Raw genomic sequence first — 21,249 nt, forward strand, 5'->3', positions numbered from 1 at the left:
GGCATTTCCAATAGTGCATTACACCCTCAAGTACTGCACTGGAGTTTTAGCCTTGATTTTTATGCTGAAGCCCAAGAGTGGGACTTGAACCCACAACTTTCTGACTCAGAGGCAAGAGCACTACCAACTGAGCCGATTGGCTGATAACAAAATCTCTGGGCTGAATTTTATGGGCCCCCTGAGATAGGTTCGGAGGTGGGGTGGCCCATAGGATTGCGACGGGAGGCGGGTAGCAGAGGGTACGTCGCCTCCCTGTTTCAGTGCAATTTTGTCGGGGGTGGAATAGGCCGAAGACGACCTTCCCACCCAGAGGCCAATTGAGGCCCATATGTGGCCTAATAATGGCCACTTAAGGGCCTCTTCCTGCAGCCGCTGGGAGTTAACCAGTGGCAGGGGTTCTTCTGTCGGGAATACTCGCACCCCCTGAACCACCCTCCCCCTGCACTAAATGCCCACCTTCCGCCAACCTCCCCCCCCCCCACCGCCCGCACCATTGCTGGGGCCTGCCGGTCTGGCCCCAGCGACCCACCTCACTTACCTTGGATCCGGGCTCCAGCGCTGGGCCTTGGTCCAAGGCCTCTTGTAGGACTGGCAGTGGCCACCGGTCTCAGCGGCACGGCGATACTGCCAAGCTGCCAGCCCTGTGATTGGCCGGCAGCTCTTGGAGATGGGATCCCTGTCTTTAAAGAGATGGGGATCCCGGTGCAGGGCTGTTAATTGGCCTGTCTCTGTTGAATCACTCCGGAGGGGCTCCAGTTGGCCGAGGAGGGATTCCCCCCACCTTTTCGGCCCTGGCGCTGGGCGACCCACTGTTGGCACAAAATGCAGCCCACTCTCTGCCCCTGCCCATTCTCCCTTAACCTCTTCTCCAATCGTTTCTCAGTGAATGCACCTCCCTGACCCTCATGATGTACAAGCGTGGCTGACCGCCCATCCTCCACCCTCTATAAACCTGAGCTCTTCCAAAACTCTGCTGCCCTGTATCCTAATAAGGTACTTGCTGCCGGTGTGGATGAGAACACAGACTGTAGGGAGGATGGTCAAACTGACCACAACACCGTGGTGCAGAAGTTCATTCAAGTGAGGTGAATGAAAAAACTGTGGTTGTGATCAGGGAAAGTAGAGTCGGGAGATAAATACTGCTCTCTTTAGTTGCAACCTGGTGTCCCCAGGGCTGCTTTGCCGGCCCAGTGCCAGGGTTAAGGAGGTGTCTTCACAGCTGCACAAGAACTTGGAGTAGGAGGGGGAGGATGCAGTTGTTGTGGTTCACCTAGGAACCAGTAACATAGGTAAAACCAGGAATGAGGTTCTGCTGAGGAAGCTTGGGGAGCTAGGATTAAAAAACAGAACCTCAAAGGTAATAATCTCTGGATTACTTCCGAAGCCATGAGCAATTTGGCAGAGAGTCAAACAAATTAGTGGTTTAATTGCATGGCTAGAAGAGTGGTGTGGGAGGCAGAGGTTTCAATTGATGAGGCGTTGACACCAGTAATTGGGAAAGAGGCAACGGTTCTGCTGGGGCCAATGTCCTATTGAATCGAATAACTAGGGCAGTAGATAGGCTTGGGGAGTGGGGGAGGGGTTCAGAGAAGGGAAAATTTATAACTCTGAACAGAAAAGTCAAGGTTATAGAGCTTAGAAGCAATTTGGGTACAATCAAGCAGACTGTGTCACAAAGGAACGGGGTGTTTAATGATGGTAATAGAGCATGTGTGACTAGGGCCACATCAGAGAAAAATAGTAAAAAGTTAAAATTAAAAATACTATATCTGAATGCACGAAGCATTCATAACAAGATAGATGAATTAATGGCACAAATGGAGATAAGTGGGTTTGATCTAGTAGCCATTACTGAGACGTGGTTGCAGAGTGACCAAGGTTGGGAGGAAGTGGCGCAGCCCTGATAATAAAGGATGAGGTAAAGGCAGTAGAGAGAAAGGATCTTAGCCCAGAAAATCAGGATGTTGAATCAGAATGGGTGGAGTTAAGAAATAACAAAGGGCAGAAAATACTGATGGGAGTATTTTATAAGTTCCCCTAACAGTGATCATAGTGTTGGACAAAGTACAAGTCAGGAAATTAGAGGCACATGTAACAAGGGTAATCCAATAATCCTATGGGACTTTAATCTTCAAATAAACTGGGCAAACCAAATTGGCCAAAATAGCTTGGAGGACAAGTTCATGGAATGCATTTGAGACAGTTTTCTAGAACAATGTGGTGAGCAATCTACTAAGGAACAGGTTATTATAGAACTTGTATTGAGTTAAATAGAAATCTTATAGTAAAGGATCCTCTGGTGATGAGTGATCATAATATGATAGAATTTTATATTAAGTTTGAGAGTGATGTGGTTAAGTCCGAAATTAGTGTCTTAAATTTAAGCAAGGCCAAATATGGAGGTATGAGGGGTGAGTTAGCTGAGGTAGGTTGGGAAATTAGATTAAAAGATACAATGTTAGATAAGCAATGGTAAACATCTAAAGAAACAAAATCATATTTCTTAACAAATATACATTCCCTTCAGAAATAAAAACTCCACTGGAAAAGTGGTGCAGCCATGGCTAACTAGAGAAGTTAAGGAGAGTGTTAGATTAATAGAAGCTGCTGACAATGTTGCCAAAAAGAGCGGGAAGGCTTAGGATTGGTGTGTTTCAAAAATTAGCAAAGGATGACCAAGAAATTGATAAAGAAGAAGAAAATAGAATATGAGGGTAAACTAACAATAAATATGAAATTAAATAAAGATTTTAAGAGCTTTTACAAGTATGCAAAAAGTAAGAGATTAGCAAAAGTAAATGTGGGCCCCTTAGAGGCAGAGATAGGAGAAATAATCATTGGGAATAAGTAAGTGGCTGACATGTTAAATAAATATATTAATAGGCAGGATATTCCCAGCCCGGGGGTGGTGGCCTGGGAGGTGGTGGTGGTGGTGGTTGGGGGGGGGGAGGGGAAATAATGGGGAACCTCGTCAGGATAGCTCCCCAACGCAGTCCTGCCAGTGGCAGAACTGGATGTGGAGGTGGGAAGCAATTTTAATATTTAAGGTTCCTATTAGGGTCGATTCCTTGGGCCTGCCGGCATTTTTCCTAATGGTTTTGGTCTCCTTACCTAATGAAGGATCTACTTGCCTTAGAGAGGGTGCAGTGACTGTTCACTAGATTGATTCCTGGAATTGACAGGGTTGCCCTATGAGGAGAGATTGAGTAAAATGAGCCCATACTCTCTGGAGTTTAGCAGAATGAGAGGTGATCTCATTGAAATGCATAATATTTGTCAAGGGCCTGACAGTGTTGATTTTCTCCGGCTGGAGAGTTGAGAATGAAGGGATCATAGGCTCAGGATAAGTGATTGGCCATTTAGGACTGAAATGAGAAGAAATTTCTTCACTCGGAGGGTTGTGAATCTTTGGAATTCTCTACCCCAGAGGGCTGTAGCTGCTCAGTCAATGACTATATTCAACATTGATATCATGAGATTTTTGACCACTTATGGAATCAAGGAATTATGAGGATAGGGAGGGAAAGTGGAGTTGAAGTAGAAGTTCAGCTATGACTCAGTAGGCACAGTAGACTCGATGGGCTGTGTGGCTTACTCCTGCTCCTATTTCTTATGCTCTTATGCTCTTGCATTAAATCTGTTCACCCAACACCCCTGTGCTTGCTCCCAGTCCAATAATGCCTTGATTTTAAAATTCTCATCCTTGTTTTCAATCCCTGCATGGCCTCACTCCTCCCTATTTCTGTAACCTCCTCCAGCCCCACAACCATCCAAAATTCCTATGTTCCTCCAATTCTTGCCTCGTGTATCCTCGATTTCTTTTGCCTCACCACTGGTAGCCATACTTACGCCTGCCTAGGTTCTAAGCTCTGGAATTCTCTTCCCAAACCTCTCCGCTTCTCCACCTCTCTCCTTCTTTAAGACATTCATTAAAATCTACCTCTTCAGCAGGTTTTCAGTCACCTGTCCTAATGTCTGTTCCTTTGGCTCGGTGCCAGTTTATCACTGATTACACTTCTGTGGAGTGCCTTGGGATGTTCTACTATGATAAAGGTGGTATATAAATGCTAGTTGGCGTTAAAGCCCATGTTAACTTACTATCCCTTCTGATGGGAAAAAATTGGGCTCGCCTTAGGATTACCCTAAAGTGGCATGGTTGAGTTTGGAAGACTGGGAATCATTGGAAACAAACTCATATCCAACACACTGTGGAAGAGCACATTGCATTATGTGGTCTTCTTAATTAAATCAAGGGTTTGCGGGGAATAGCAGAAAACTTGTCCTTTCCATTTGGGATCTGGATTCTAGTTCAACCTGGACCGATGGATTGAAGGTCTGCTCTGTTTATTGGGTGTGAAATGAGTAAAAGTAAAGAAAGATTGGCATTTTTATAGCGCCTTTCACAACTTTAGCACACCCCAAAGTGTTTTACAACAAATGGACTTTTGAAGAGTGGTCACTGTTTTATGTAGGAAACATGGCAGCCAATTTGCGCACAGCAAGCTCCCACAAACATCAATGAGACATTGACCAGATAATCTGTTTTTTTTTAGTGATGTTGGTTGATAGATAAATATTGACCAGGACACCAGTGATGAACATCCCTGCACTCCTTCAAAATAGTGCCATAGGATCTTTTACATCCACCTGAAAGGGCAGATGGGGCTTCCGTTTAACATGAAAGATGGCACTTCCGACAGTGCTCCCTCAGTACTGCACTGGAGTGCCAGCCTAGAATTTGTGCTCACTCTCTGGAGTGGGGCTTGAACCCATAAGCTTCTAACTCAGAGGCAGGATTACTACTCACTGAATAGTTTCTAGTAGCTTTAACTCAGTAGAGCCAAACCCACTATACTCTTGAGTGGTGATCTGATTGAGGTATTTAAAATGTTGCCTGTATTCGATAGAGTGGATGTTAGAGAAACTGTTTCCTCTGGTGGGGGAATCAAGAATGAGGGGACGCAACCTTCAAATTAGAACTAGGCCATTGAGGAGGCAAATCAGGAAGCACTTTATCACACAAAGAGGGGTGGGAATTTGGATAGCCTATGGATACTGGGGGACGAATGTTATAAGATGTGAAGTATTCCTATTATAATAGTGAAGCTTCAAATACTCAAATGAGATGTTAATTCCAAGTCCAGTTTGCCTGTCCCAGTGATTTAAGTGAATGCAAAGGACCCGACAGAAGAATTCAAAACAAAAAGATCGAGAATGGACTAACTGGTCATTCATCTTATTGCTCTTTGGGGAACATTATGCAAAATGGCTGTTGCATTTACCCAGATAAAAGCAACAACTTGAAAAAAAGTTATTTCTTGGAAGTGACATCCTCAAAAATATGATCTGGGTGATTACATAAATGCAAATTCTTTCTTTCATGTAAGTATATCTGTGGACAAAAAATATTCACTGAAAAGGGAGAAATTTTACTCCCAAAGAGGAATAAACAGGAATCTCACTGGGAAATAAATGGTGATACGACCAGATGAGAAGGGTTTCTAGGGGTCTTTTCAGCCTTCACCTGGTCTTATTGTAACCGGATTTAATTTTAAACATACTATGCTTTGAGCTCCCCCTTGGTGAATCCTTGTTTACCACTTTCCTAATATAAGGTAAAGAAATGAACATCAACTGGCTTTCTTAGGATTAAAGAAGAAAAGTGAAATTTATTAGAATTTAAACTCTAATTCGGTAAACGCCTATGACCAATGCCGTACCCCACACTAGCATGCATACGCAAAATGCACATGCAAATAGAGATAGAAAAGAGCAGAAGAAAAATAGTGGAGAAGTTTGAGGCAATCTCTGAAGAGGGTTTTTTTTACTGTGCTTTGAGCTCGCTGTAGAGTCCTTGATTGTCGGTAGTCTTGCTTTTCGTTGGGGCCCAGTATTCTTCTTAAACCTTGTTCACTGTAGGAGACATTTCTCTTTTGAGGGTTATGTGTCTTCAATGGTTTCTAAAGCTGGTGAGAGTGGGATGAGAGCAGACAGAAGAGAGATCTTTTTAGTTCAGGAGCAAAGGGCTTTCTGAGTTCAAATTCCCTGTGGCAAGTTCAAATTCAAAAAAACTCCAACAGTCAGTTAGTCATGTGACTAAACTGGTCTGACCATGTCTGTTTGTGTATTCGGTCATCTTAGCAGTTAACCTGGAATGCTAGCCTCTCCACCTTCAATGTTTGGTAATCAAAAGTCTATTGTGGATTAAATTGGAGCAGTGGGTGGCCTCTTTCTCTGTTCCAATTACTGTCTGTTACTATGCAAAAAAGGTCTTTCCAGCGAGGGGCCTGGCAATTCCTTGTGATAGGCCCTCTTTTCTTCCCAGCAGCAATTTTAAGTTTTCATATTCATGTGGCGAAATAATGTGTGCCTAATTCTTGGTAGGTGGGGGCCTGCATGACAATGGTGACTGAACCTGTTTGCAATATTCAGATTGGGTCAATTTAAACTGTATCCAATAGTTTAACTTTAGTCCCTGGCAGTTGGGTTTAAGCATTCTGAGAGAAACAAGTATCAGGATAGGACAATGAAAGTTTTGCTTTTAATTCAAACCACTTCACATAATAACAACAGAAGCAGCAACTTGCAGTCACATAGCACTTTTAAAACAGTAAAATGTCACAGGACTCTTCGCAGAATCTGTTACCAGACAAAATTCGATACCAAGTTACATAAGGAGATATTAGGACAGGTGACAAATAGCTTGGTCAAAGAGGTAGGGCTTAAGGAGCGTCTTAAAGAAAGAGAGAGAGGTGGTGAGGCAGGAAGTTTTTGGGCCTCGGCAGCTGAAGGTTTAACCAGAAATGGTAGGGTAAAGGAAATCAGGGACGCACCAGAGGCCAAGATTGCGCTGCTCCAGGTGCATATAATCCCTCCTTTCCCCAGTAATTAGTCTATAAATGTAATTTAATTGAATAAAGCATGTTGGTTGTCTCTGTATGATTTTGGTTATGGTATTTCTGTGCAATTGAGGTTTATTGCTCCTGTCTAAGGGAGGGACAAGGTAAGGTTCATGTAATGTTCTTTGGTTATGTCTGTCTTGACCCATACAATCAAGAGATTTAATTGCTTTAATGGAAGCTCAACATCACAAAAAATGATACCTGCAACTTATAAACAAAAGCTTTTGAAAATCAAATTGGGCAGCTCAATGTGATTTCCACCCTGCTAAACTTTATAGCTTGAATTATGAGTTCAAAATACAATATATAAAGACCTTTACATTTCTAGAACTGGTTGACAAAAAACTAACGGGGATTAAACTGTCTTCAGACTTGAGTAATCCAGATTAATGTGCAGCAAGCAAAAAGAATAAAGTGTCAGCTATTTAACTCTAAGTTTTCTATTTAGACCCTTGTTTCTATTGTATATACATCAATCAAAAACAAACTTAAGTGCATTACCTGTGCAGAAATTGTAAGAAAAATACAATAGTTTGAGTAGCTTGAAGCAAATACGATAGGCACAGAGTCATTACATCTAGCTTACAAAAGAGAATTAAATCCAAATTTACTATTGTGACATAAACATATTTTATTACAATTGAATCTGGATCTTCACAGTTTCAACATCATTATCAATTACTACCTGCTGTCAGGGGAACCCATATTTATGAGTGTCAGATACAGACCCACTGCAAATGAATATCTTACAACAGAAAGGAACATTTTAGTGAATCACTGCTTATCAAAAAGTAGGTAGACCAGACAAGCTACAAAGCAGACACCATCTTCTGGGCAGACGCTGACAATCACATTTCGAATGGTTCACATTTCAAAAGTTTTGACCTTACTTGTAGTTCGAGCCGTCTTTTGCCTCCTGCTCATCAGGTGTTTTTCTAGATGATGAAGTGAGGAATAGTTAATTGGAAAATCTCTTGTGGCAGAACTGACTAAAAATGAGGTAGAAATACAACTCCAGACAGTAATCCCAGTATCCCCACAAACTGAAAACCTCCAAAAACCGAGGAGATTCCTTGAGCATTTGGTGAATGAGAAACTGTTGAAGGTGTAGAAGCTAAGAAGGCAGTAACAACACAAGAACATTGTGGATAAATGTATGACAGCCATTTTTGTTTTTAGTTGTCATGTATCACTGGCACCAGATGGACCAAAGAGCTGAACTCCAGAGGCGAGGTGAGAGTGACTGCCCTTGACATCAAGGCAGCATTTGACCACTTGTGGCATCAAGGAGCCCTAGCAAAATTGAAGTCAATGGGAATCAAGGGGAAAACTCTCCGCTGGTTGGATTCATACCTAGCACAAAAGAAGATGGTTATGCTTGTTGGAGGCCAATCAACTCAGCCCCAGGACATCACTGCAGGAGTTCCTCAGGGTAGTGTCCTTGGCCCAATCATTTTCAGCTACTTCATCAATGACTTTCCCACCATCATAAAGTCAGAAATGGGGATATTCATTGATGATTGCACAATGTTCAGTACCATTCAGAATTCCTAAGGTACTGAAACAGTCCATGTCCACATGCAACAAGACCTGGACAACATTCAGGCTTGGGCTGATAAGTGGCAAGTAACCTTGCACCCCCCACCCCTCTTCACCCCTCCCAAAGTGCCAGGCAATGATCATCTCCAGCAAGAGTGAATCTAACCATCTCCCCTTGATATTCAACGACATTTGTAGAGTGCCTCAGGGATTGTTACTTAGAGCAATATGTTGCAGAACCTACCAGGGAACAGGCTATTTTAGATTTGGTGTTGTGTAATAAGGTAGGATTAATACTTGATCTCGTAGTTAAGGATCTTTTAGGGGGAAGCGATCATAACATGGTAGAATTTCAAATTCAGTTTGAGGGTGGGTAACTCGGGTCCCAAACCAGTGTCTTCAACTTAAACAAGGGCAATTACAGAGGTATGAAGAAAGAGTTGTCTAAAGCGGGCTGGGAAGATAGACTACAGGGAAAGTCAGTAGATGAGCAGTGGCAGATGTTTAAGCAGATATTTCATAACACTCAGCAAACATTTATTCCAGTCAGAAGGAAGGACTTGAAGAGAACGATGAACCACCCGTGGATAACAAAGGAAGTAAAGGAGAGTATCAAATCAAAAACAAAGGTGTACAAAGCAGCAAAAACAAGTGGTAGGCCAGAGGATTGGGAAGCTTTTAGAAACTAGCAGATGACTAAAAAACTAATAAAGAGGGAGAAAATTGATTATGAGATTAAATTGGCAAGAAATATAAAAACAAACAGTAAGAGCTTCTAGGGTATATTAAAAGGAAGAAAGTAGCTAAAGTAAGTGTGGGACCCTTAGAGGATGAGAATGGGGAATTAATAACAGGGAACAGGGAAATGGCAGATAATTTAAACCAATATTTTGCATCAGTCTTCATGGTGGAGGACACTATAAACATCCCAACAATAATAGATGAAGAAGGTGTAAATGGGAGGGAGGAACCTGTAACAATCTCTAGCACGAGGGAAAAGGTGCTGGACAACCTGATGGGACTAAAGGCAGACAAGTCGCAAGGACCTAATGGCCTGCACCCAAGGGGTTTTAAAAGAAGTGGCTGCAGAGATAGTGGACGCATTGGTCATAATATACCAAAACTCACTGGATTCCGGTAGGGTACCAGCGGATTGGAAAACCGCTAATGTGATGCCCTATTCAAGAAAGGAGGGAGACAAAAAGCAGGAAACTATAGACCTGTTAGCTTAACATCAGTCATTGGGAAACTGCTTGAGTCGATTATTAAGGAAGAAATAGCAGGACATTTAGAAAAACATAATGCAATCAAACAGAGTCAACATGGTTTTATGAAAGGGAAATCATGTTTGACAAATTTGTTAGAGTTCTTTGAGGATATAACAAGCAGAGTGGACAAAGGTGAACCAGTAGATGTTGTGTATTTGGATTTTCAGAAGGCGTTTGATAAGGTGCCACATAAAAGGTTATTGCACAAAATAGGAGCTCAGGGTATTGGGGGTAATGTGTTGGCATGGATTGAGGAGTGGTTAACACACAGAAGGCAGAGAGTCGGGATAAATGGGTCTTTTTCAGGATGGAAAGCCGTAACTAGTGGAGTGTCACAAGGATCGGTCCTAGGGCCTCAGCTATTTACTATCTACATTAATGACTTAGAGGAAGGGACAGAGTGTAATGTATCTAAATTTGCTGACGATAGGTGACAAAAACAGGTGGGAAGACATGTTGTGATGAGGACACAAAGAATCTGCAAAGGGATATAGATAGGTTAAGTGAGTGGGCAAAAATTTGGCAGATGGTGTTCAATGTGGGAAAGTGTGAGGTCATCCACTTTGGTCGGAAGAATAAAAAGGCAGATTATTATTTAGATGGAGAAAGACTACAAAATACTGCTGTACAGAGGGATCTGGGTGTTCTTGTACATGAAACACAAAAGGTTAGCATGCAGGTGCAGCAAGTAATTAGGAAGGCAAATGGAATTTTAGCCTTTATTGCTCGGGGGTTAGAGTTTAAAAATAGGTAAGTCTTGTAACAACTGTACAGGGTGTTGGTGAGGCCACACCTGGAGTACTGTGTACAGTTTTGGTCCCCGTATTTAAGGAAGGATATACTAGCATTGCAGGCAGTTCAGAAAAGGTTCACTAGGCTGATTCCTGGGATGAAGGGGCTGTCTTATCAAGAACAGTTAAACAGGTTAGGCCTTTATTCATTGGAGTTTAGAAGAATGAGAGGTGATCTTATAGAAACATATCAGATTTTAAGGGGGCTTGACAGGATAGATGTTGAGAATATGTTTCCACTAGTGGGGGAATCTCGAACTAGGGGACATAGTTACAGAATAAGGGGGCACACATTTAAAACTGAGATGCAAAGGAATTTCTTCTCTCAGAGGGTGGTGAATCTCTGGAATTCTCTGCCTCAGAGAGTTGTGGAGGCTAGGTCACTAAATGTATTTAAGGAGGCGGTAGATAGATTTTTGAAATCTCGGGGAGTTGAGGGTTAGGCAGAGCAGGCCTGAAAGAGAAGTTGAGGACTGGGATAGATCAGTCATGATCTTATTGAATGGCAGGGCAGGCTTAAGGGGCTGAATGGCCTACTCCTCCTATTTCTTATGTTCTTATTAACTTCACTAAATCCTCCATCAACACAAGAACACAAGAAATAGGAGCAGAAATAGACCATATGGCCCATCGAGCCTGCTCCGCTATTCAGTATGATCATGGCTGATCTTGGGTTTCAATTCCACTTTCCTGCCCGCTTCCCATATCCCTTGATTCCCTGCGAGACCAAAAATCTTATCTATCCCAGCCTTAAATGTATTCAACAATGGACCATCCACAAACCTCTGGGGTAGAGAATTCCAAACATCCCCTTTGAGTGTAGCAATTTCTCCTCATCTCAGTCCTGAATGATCGACCCCTTATCCTGAGACTGTGTCCCTGTGTTCTAGATTCCCCAACCAGCAGAAACAATCTCTCAGCTTCTACCCTACCAAGCCCTTTCAGAATCTTGTATGTCTCAATTAGATCACCTCTTTTAAATAGTAAGAGATTAGAAAGTCTAGATGTACAAAGGGACCTGGGTGTCCTTGTCAATAAGTCACTGAAAACTAACATGCAGGGGCAGCAAGCAATTAAGAAGGTTAATGGTATGTTAGCCTTTATCACAAGAGGATTTGAGTACAGGAGTAGTGAAGTCTTGCTTCAATTATATAGAACCTTGGTTAGACCGCACCTGGAGTACTGTGTGCAGTTTTGGTCCCCTTACCTTAGGAAGGATATTATTGCCATAGAGGGAGTGTAACGAAGGTTCACCAGACTTGTTCCCGGGATGGCGGGACTGTCTTATGAAGAGAGATTGGGGAAACTGGGCCTGTATTCTCTAAAGTTTCGAAGAATGAGAGGTCATCTTATTGAAACCTACAAAATACTTAAAGGGATGGACAGGGTAGATGCAGCTAAGATGTTTCTCCAGGTTGGAAAGTCTAGAACCAGGGGACACAATTTCAAAATAAGGGGGAAGCCACTTAGGACAGAGATGAGGAGAAATTTCTTTATCAGAAGGTTGTGAATCTTTGGAATTCTCTACTCCAGAGGGCTGTGAAAGCTCAGTCATTGAGTATGTTTAACGCAGAGATTGACAGATTTCTAAATACAAATGATATAAGGGGATATGAGGATAGTGTGGGAAAAAGGCATTGAAGTGGATGAACAGCCATGATGATATTGAATGGCGGGGCAGGCTCGATGGGCTGAATGGCCTACTCCTGCTCCTATGTTCCTATGTTTCTCATTCTTCTAAACTCCAGAGAATATAGGCCAATTTACTCACCCGTCCCATCCCAGGGACCAATTTAGTAAATCTTCACTGCACTGCCTCCAGTGCAAGTATATCCTTTCTTAAATGTGGAGACCAAACTGCACACAGTATTCCAGGTGTGGTCTCACCAAAGCCCTGTACAATTTTAATAAGAATTCTTTATTCCTGTACTCCATTCCCCTTGCAATATTGGCCAACATGCCATTTGCTTTCTTAATAGCCTGCTACACCTGCATGTTAACTTTGTGCGTTCCTTGTACAAGCACATGCAAGTCTCTCTGAACATCAACGCTTACCAGTTTCACACCTTTTAAAAAATATTCTGCTTTTCTATACTTACGACCAAAGTGAACAAGTTCACATTTCCCTATATTATACTCTATTTGCCATCCTGTTGCCCACTCACGTAACCTGTCTATCGCTTTTTGCAGCCTCTCTATGTCCTCCCCACAGCTTACCTTTCCACTGAGCTTTGTATCATCAGCAAACTTAGATACATTACTCTCTGTATTTTTATCCAAGCCATTAATAAAGATTGTAAATAGCTGAAGCCCCAACACTGATCCTTGCGGCACCCACTATTCACTGCCTGCCAACTTGAAAATGTCCCATTTATGCCCACTCTCTGCTTCCTGTCTGTTAAAAAAAACAATCCTCTATCCATACTAATATATTATCCCTGGGGGTCAGAATTGACCAGAAACTCAACTGGACCAGCCATATAAATACTGTGGCTACAAGAATAGGTCAGAGGCTGGGAATTTTATGGTAATTCCTCAAGACCTTTCCACTATCTACAAGGCACAGTCAGGAGTGTGCTGGAATACTCTCCACTTGCCTGAGTGCAGCTCCAACAACTTTCAAGAAACTCAACACCACCCAGGACAAAACAGCCTGCTTTATTGGCACCCCTTCCAGCCCTGTAAACATTTGTTCCCTCCATTACGGGCGTACAGTAGCAGCAGGGTGTACCATCTACAAGATGCACTGCAGCAACTTGCCCAGCCTCCTTCGACAGCACCTTCCAAATGCATGACCACTACCACCTAGAAGGACAAGAGCAGCAGATGAATGGGAACACCACCACCTGCAAGTTCCCCTCCAAGCCACACGCCATCCGAACTTGGAAATATATCACTGTTCTTTCACTGTTACTGGGTCAAAGTCCTGGAACTCCCTTCCCAACAGCACTGTGGGTGTACCTACACCAGATGGACTGCAGTGGTTCAAGAAGACGGCTCACCACCAGCTTCTCAAGGGTAATTAGGGATGGGCAATAAATGCTGGCCTAGCCAGCGATTCCCATATCCCGTGAATGAATAAACATCAACAACTGCAGCAACATCAAGAACACCAGCAATACCAACAAAAACATCAACAAAAATGCCACTAACAACAACAACTTACACTTATATTGTACCTTAAATGTAAATAGTGCCCCATTGCTCTTCACGGAGGCATAAGGAAAATCAATGCCAGGCCAGAGGAGAGATTAAGGGGAGTGACCAAAAGCTTAGTTAAGAAGTGGGTTTTAAAGAGGTTTGTAAAGTAGGAGAGGGAGATGGAGAAGTGGAGAGTTTAGAGAGGGAATTCCACAGAGTGAGACCAAGGTGTCTTACACAGCTGCCAATGATGGGACGAAAGGAAAGTGGGAGGGGGTGGCGGGAATGCACCTATTATTTCAACAAGAATTAATTAAAAACAGCACAATTGATTAAAATACTTATAAAGGATTCACTGTAAGAAGAGTACATGAATTATACAAAGCACGTTGTACGTGAGATAAAACACAAATTTCACTTTCTATTGATAAGAGTAGTTCGTATCCTTAGTTTACAATGAGGTAGTCCTGGTTTATGTTACAGCTGAACAGGAGGTAAAACAAACATAAGTACACCATTGACAATCACAGAAACTAAACAAATGGTGCTAATCACTCTCAGTCAGGTTGTTACTGATAAGGACCTATAGTTTAAGACCTTTCTTCACACCAGCAATTGACTAAACTGTGGAGAGGTTAACACCCAAGTAAACCTTGGATTATGGGGAATTATTTCAGATAAACTGTGTAGAGCGTTCCCCTGTTTTGAAAACAGTGTAGATAATTCCAGTATAAAAAGCATCCCCATACACAGTAGAGAGGAATCAAGTTGTAGCATCCCTATTCTTTATATTCCTTTCTAACCTTACATCAGTGCTGAAGATTAGTCAGCAGGATGTAAATGATGTAATTGGAAATACTTACAATTCCAAACTTTGCCATTTTATCTCAGTGTTTTATGTGGTATTTTCCTATTTAGATTAGAAAATTTCCCCCAAGTTTATCCCTTCACCACTCAGGCTATGTTACAAATTATTCGACTACACTGAAAGTTGGTTGATAATGAACAGTTATAGTCTGTTGCAATGTAAATAACCTCTCTGTCAACCTGCTATGAGTTCCTCTTAAATACTTCTCCTCTGTAGGTGCTAAATTATTTGGCAAGTGAGCCAAAGCTGTTTACAAGGATGAAGATACTTGCAAAACAGAAATAATATTTTTAAATTGTCTTGTGGAAGAATTTAATAATTACTTCTATGTTGGCAAACATGTTGCAGAAGTTACTATTGGTGAGACTTGCAAATAAACACTAAGTGTATATTTCAGCTTCTTCCATTTTTTTCACGGACATGAATCTTTTTATTTTACGTTGGCTGTAGCCTCTGCTGAAACAACAAAGCAGAGGGAAGTCATATAAACTGGGTAACTGCTAATATTATTAACAGGAAGTTCTAGGCTACTTCTCAGGAGAAAAACAAACCACATCAGACTTGTGTTTATAATACAATAAAAGGCATTATATGATGCTCATGAACTGTCTTCACGAAATACAACACAGTGCAATAGATGAAGATTTAAACTCCTGAAACACTTGAAGCTGTTTTAACTCTATACTCCCTTGCTATCCTTCCTCTCTCTCACCCTCTCATTTTTCACATTGCCACAAAGAACTAAAAATTCTACAAATCACACAGTAGTGACCCTGAATCGCTTGAGGTTAGACTGGAAGTTTTCAGTCATGGACCCTTTGGCCAGGTCAGTACAAGGCCTGTAATGTGAAGCACTCCATCTTCTCATGTGTCTTAATAACCTAAAACACTATCCTGATAACTGTAATCCTGCTTTTTAACAAAGATAACTAGCCTATGCTGGACAGATAAGAGCAGTGGTGTCTGTTTTAAAATTGGAAGTATCATTGACATCATTAGCTTGACCCCCTGCCCTTTTCCTGTGCTCCTTTGGAGCGTATCTTTATGAACCACACTCATTTTCAACTCCAGGCGCCATGCTGGTGCCACTTCCACAGTAACCCAGTGACCATTCATGGAACGTATCACGGGAAACGTCCTGCTATCTGGATCCAAAGAAGCCACGATAGATTATAGTATTTACAAATATATAGAAAGAAAAAAAGAACTTGCATTTGTAGAGCTCCTTTCCCAATCTCAGGATATCCCAGTGCACATTACAACCAATGAAGCACTTTTGAAGTGCGGTCACTGTTATACGCAGGAAACGTTACAGTCAATTCTAATTTGTGCACAGCAAGATCCCACGAGCAGCAATGAGATAATGACCAGATAATCTGTTCTTTGTTTCCAGTAAAGTTGGTTGAGGGATAAATATTGTCTGTGGAAGGACTATGTACACAATTATTGGAAAGACAGGCTCAATACTACTATATTAGTGTTTAAGGTTTACAATGAATAATCTTCCCAAAGTCAAGATTATGCCTTTCTTGTCAGTGGATTTTGGTCTGTATTTGTTTTTAACATTAAGACACCCTTGGATCTGTGGCAAGACAGAATCCAGGACAAGCAAAACACTGCAATGACCCTAACTCTGTGTGTGTTACAGATTGTCCAGTAGTTTAAAGGGTATGCATTATCAGTTCTAAGTATTATTTTCTTTCAATTTGTAAGCCTGGTAGACATTTATTTATATGGCAGTATCAACATGCAATGTGTTCTGGTTTTAAGTATTAAATGATGGCTTGCTGTAATTTCGATCATGTTGTATGGTTATTGACTTAAAAATCAGGTTGATAAATGATTAGCTTGAAAAATCTGTGTTTATCCAGTGTCGTAACACATTTCTCAGAAAATAGAATGACTCACCTTAAAATGCACATGCCATTGCTATGGAGACAAACATGGCAGCCATTTTTGGCAGAATCCCACAAGCACCAATTAGATGAATTTGTTACTTGGCAGTATTGGTCAAGGGAAAGAAAGAAAGACTTGCATTTATATAGAACCTTTCACGACCTAAAGTGATTTACAGCCAGTAATGCACTTTTGAAGTATAGTCACTGTTGCAATGTGGGAAATGTGGCAGCCAATTTGCACACAGCAAGCTCCCACAGACAGCAATGCGATAATCTGTTTTTAGTGATGTTATTTGAGGGATAATTATTGGCCAGGATACTGGTAATAACTGCCCTGCTCTTCATCAAAAATAATGGCATGGGATCTTTAATCTCCACCCGCAGACAGGGCCTCGGTTTATCGTCCCATCCAAAAGATGGCACCTCTGACCGTGCAGCCCTCCCTCAGTACTGCACTGGAGTGTCAGCCTAGATTCTGCCCTTGCCAGGATGACATGCAAACTCTCTGTTCTTGTTCGTCAATAGTGCATTGGGCTTTTTAACATGCAACTGAACAGTGTCTGTGAGCTGAGGGCGTTTGTTTTTAAAACGTTAGAATGAAAATCAGCCCTCCTTTGCCTTTTTAAAAGAGTTCTGCATTCTCGACAGAACAAGTATCCATAAAACTAATTGAACCAATAGATCCTTTTCAGTGGAAGTCATCTAAATAATATAAAAGATGCATTATATCTACAGGAAACCTTTTTTATGGGCTATTTGCAATTTCTTTGCCCATATTTCATCTACCCGGACCGTTATCTTGATTCAACAGAGAACAGTCTCATTTTTCATCGATGCTGCCCTAGGCCACAGGTTCCCATCATACATCCTAGGTCTAGGGTGACAGTTGCATGACTGACTGAGCCACTGGTATGTTGGGCATGGGCTCCATCCTCACGGCTGTCAGCCTGTACACCCATCTTCCCAGGCTGTGCTGTGATTTAATGGTGGAAGGCTACTGCCAGTACAGGTGCTCTATATCAAATCTTCATTGACTGCTGTGAGAGGTTTCATCAGTGCTTTTCTAAATGAGCTTTGCATTCTCTCTCTCTGCACTTGCTTCCCCCGTCTGTGAATCCTCATGTTCCCATGAGTTTTATAGCAGAGTGGGAGCAGAATAATTTTAGATTTTTATATTCATGTCATGAGACAGGCGATAATCCAGTTTGCTTTTGTTATTAATGCGGCGAATGTTAATGTCAGCTGGCTGAACTGCTTTCTCACTGTAATAGGCTACACAAACAAACCGATACATAAATAACTTCTGCCCGTCTTTGTACCTTCTGTGACAGTGGGGATCAGGAGTGGGTGATTGGGTTGGAGGGAGGTAGGGATAGGGGGTTCAGGGGAAGGAAGAGAAGTATATTTTCCTGTTGGAGCAGTATTATTAAGTAATAGAAATGAACAACTTGCATTTATATAGCGTCTTTCAGAACCTCAGGGCATCCTAAAGCACTTTACAGCCAATCAAGTGCTTTTGAAGTGTGGTCACTGTTGCAAAGTAAGTCGCAACACAATAGGTTGGTATGGACACTGAACAGCTTCCTTTATTCCCCGCATGTGAAGAGTTTGCGGTGTCGGGAAGTGAGGGTCTGGCTGCTGGGGGAAGAGTGACACAGAGTGGTAGATTGGAAAGTTGATGCTACCCACACATATGGGCTACCGACCTCAACTGTACCAATGTGGGGAAGCAGCAAATGAAGAACCAGCTCTATGCTAACAGAGAATCAGCCCCAGATTACTCCTGAATGCCTGCGTTGGGCACCAGCAAGGCCTGGGAGCAGCTGTGAGCCAAGGAAACCTTAAGCAGGCAAAGAAAATTTAACAAATGATAATAAATATATAAAATGGCAATGTTTAGTTTAGAGATACAGCACTGAAACAGGCCCTTCGGCCCACCGAGTCTGTGCCGACCATCAACCACCCATTTTACACTAATCCTACACTAATTCCATATTCCTACCACATCCCCACCTGTCCCTATATTTCCCTACCACCTACCTTTTGCTAATGGCCAATTTACCTATCAACCTGTAGAATGTAGAATCATAAATTCACACTTGAGTGCTGAGGTTTGCTATTTTCATTATGCTTGCCACCAAGGTTATATTATAAATGTTTACTGCTGTAGCTTAGTGGGTAACACTTTCATCTCTGACATACAAGGCTCTGAGTTCAAATTTCATTCCAGCTTTTAAGCACAAAAATCAAGGCTGATTTTCCAGTACTGTGCTGAGGGACTGCTGCACTGTTGAAAGTGCTGCCTTTCAGGTGAGATGTCAAAACAGAGTCTTTCCTCTCAGGTGGATGTGAAGAATCCCATTGTACTATTTTTTTCATGGGAAGACAGTGGCGAAATGTTAATGTTACAACCAGGTGAGAAAGGGGTCTAGGGTTCCCTTTCAGCCTTCACCTGGTCTTACTGTAACAGGGTCTTATTTTTAAAGACACTGTTTTTAGCTCCCCCTTGGAAAATCCTTGTTCAATGCTTTCAAATTATAAGATAAAGAAACGAGCACAAACAGGCTTGAAGAAGAAAGATGAAATTTTATTAAACTTAAACTCTAATTCAGTTGACGTCTATGGATACACAACATGCCCACGCTTGCATGCATACGCGATACACACATGCAAATAGAGACAGAAAAGAGCAGAAGAAAAATTAAAGTGGAAAGGTTTGAGGCAATATCTGAAGAGTTGTTGTTATGGTTCTTCGAGCTCACTGTATAGTCCTTGATTGTCCTTGATTCATTGGGGCCCAGTATTCTTCTTAAACCTTGTTCACTGAAGGAGACTTTTCTCTCTTGGGGTTCATGTGTCTTCAGTGGTTTTTGGAGTTCTGTGAGAAAGAGATGGGAGCAGACAGGCAGACAGGAAGTCTTCAGTCCAGGAGCATTCTGTTTTCTGCCAGTTCAAACACTGTTTCTACAATTTAAAACTCCACAAGTTGGCCAGCAGGGTAGACACGTGACTGGTATAACCACTTCTGGCTTTGTGTATTGGGTGGGTAGTTGGGTGGGAATACTGTCTGTTAATATGCAAAAATGTCTTTCCAGCCAGGGGCTTGGCAATCCATTGTATCAGGCCTTCTTTTCTTCCCAGCAACAATTTGAAATTTAATGTCCATGTGGTGAAATTAATATGCCTCATTCTTGGCAGGTGGGGCCCTGCATGACACTTCCACGCTTAGGGGAATGAAATGCAATTTGAAAGAAAAGGCGCATTTCATTAAAAGGGTTGAGAAAAAATATATAAGATACAGGAAAAGTCCATGCATTTCCCTCATTCCACTCATTCATGAATCCTAAAACTTACTAAAACTGTCTTTTCTTTTTGCCAGTGCTGCTGTTAATTTTCCCCTTTTGGCTGTCAAGGGCCTTTGTTCCTGTTGAGGTCTGCCAAGGGGGTGGGTGTAGGGGGAGGAGTTAGATTTAATGAGCCCTAAGTTGGAGCTTTTTCCAAGATATTCATGTGTGGGTCTATCCTGAAGTCTCTTTCAGTGTCTTGCTGAGTCATGCAAAGGCTTTTGATTTCAGGGGATGGGTGGTTCCCTTTTCATCTGACTATGGGGGAGGATTCTTTGTTAATCTCCCCTTTGTTATCTGGGACATTCCTGCTTGCAGGTATGTGTGCAGACTCTACTGCACTCCCCATGTGGCACTTCGACTAGGTGAGGCATCACCCTCATGGTTTCTTGCCCCCTAGAGGTCTTTCTTTGTCTCTGCAGGTTCCTGTAAATGCTGTTAGCAACTCTGGTGGGGTGCATCTGGAGTCTACATTTACATAGGAGGATGTGGGATCTAATTTTTCAAATTTTATGGGGTTGACTGACCAGACAGTAGGAGTGTTCATCCGGGATTCCTCCTGGACTTCCTTTACCCTGTTCACTTTTTCCCCTTCCGTGTCTTACCTTTTGCCAGCCTTGTGCCTGCCTGTCCCCTTTTGTTCTTGGTGGGGGTCCCTTACACTGCACCAGCCCTCTGCTGGAGGGTCCTCCTAACACCAGTTCAGGACTTGGGGGTGCAGGTTTCACTGTAGGTTGGGGTTTCCCCTGAACCTGGCACATGTGGCAACTCCTGCAGTACTCCACCACATCTTTGTGGAGTTTTGGCCAGTCAAACTGCTGTCTTATGCAGGCTTTGGTCTTTCGTATACAGCCACTGTGGGCCCTTCTTAATATTTCTCTCTGGTACCTCTCTGGCACCACTAACCGATAAACTACTGTCCAGATCTTGCTCTCAGTTCTGTGAGGAGAACTCCATTTCCTCATCAGTACCTCATTCTTTAAATAGTAGCAATCAGAGACTCCCTTTGCTTCACTTGATGTGATTGCATTGGAGGGGGTGCAGAGGCGATTCACCAGGATGTTGCCTGGGATGGAACATTTAAGCTATGAAGAGAGGTTGGATAGGCTTGGGTTTTTTTCACTGGAGCAGAGAAGACCTGATCGAGGTGTACATTATGAGGGGCATGGACAGGGTGGATAGGGAGCAGCTGTTCCCCTTAGTTGAAGGGTCAGTTACGAGGGGTCACAAATTTAAGGTGAGGGGCGGGAGGTTTAAGGGGGATTTGAGAAAGAACTTTTTTACCCAGAGGGTGGTGACGGTCTGGAATGCACTGCCTGGGAGGGTGGTAGAGGCAGGTTGCCTCACATCCTTTAAAAAGTACCTGGATGAGCACTTGGCATGTCCTAACATTCAAGGCCATGGGCCAAGTGCTGGCAAATGGGATTAGGTAGACAGGTCAGGTGTTTTAATGCATCGGTGCAGACTCGATGGGTCGAAGGGCCTCTTCTGCACTGTA

The 21,249-nt window shown here is 42.5% G+C and overlaps 1 long non-coding RNA gene across 2 annotated transcripts in view; it reads right to left on the minus strand.

Moving 5' to 3' along the window:
• Window positions 1-5,835: 5,835 nt before the first annotated feature.
• The window catches only part of LOC137377348 (uncharacterized), a 188,894-nt gene continuing 173,480 nt past the window's right edge, over window positions 5,836-21,249 (minus strand). The window contains exons 3-4 of one of the 2 annotated variants that reach the window (XR_010976399.1): window positions 7,793-7,837; window positions 5,836-5,966 (exon numbers count right to left, since the gene is read on the minus strand). This is a non-coding gene — a long non-coding RNA (uncharacterized lncRNA). Of the gene's footprint in view, window positions 5,967-7,559; window positions 7,838-21,249 lie in introns of those variants that run through there. The other variant, XR_010976398.1, reaches the window with a different exon arrangement.

This window comes from Heterodontus francisci, chromosome 14 (assembly GCF_036365525.1).
Source record: "Heterodontus francisci isolate sHetFra1 chromosome 14, sHetFra1.hap1, whole genome shotgun sequence".
Classification (NCBI taxonomy): domain Eukaryota; kingdom Metazoa; phylum Chordata; class Chondrichthyes; order Heterodontiformes; family Heterodontidae; genus Heterodontus; species Heterodontus francisci.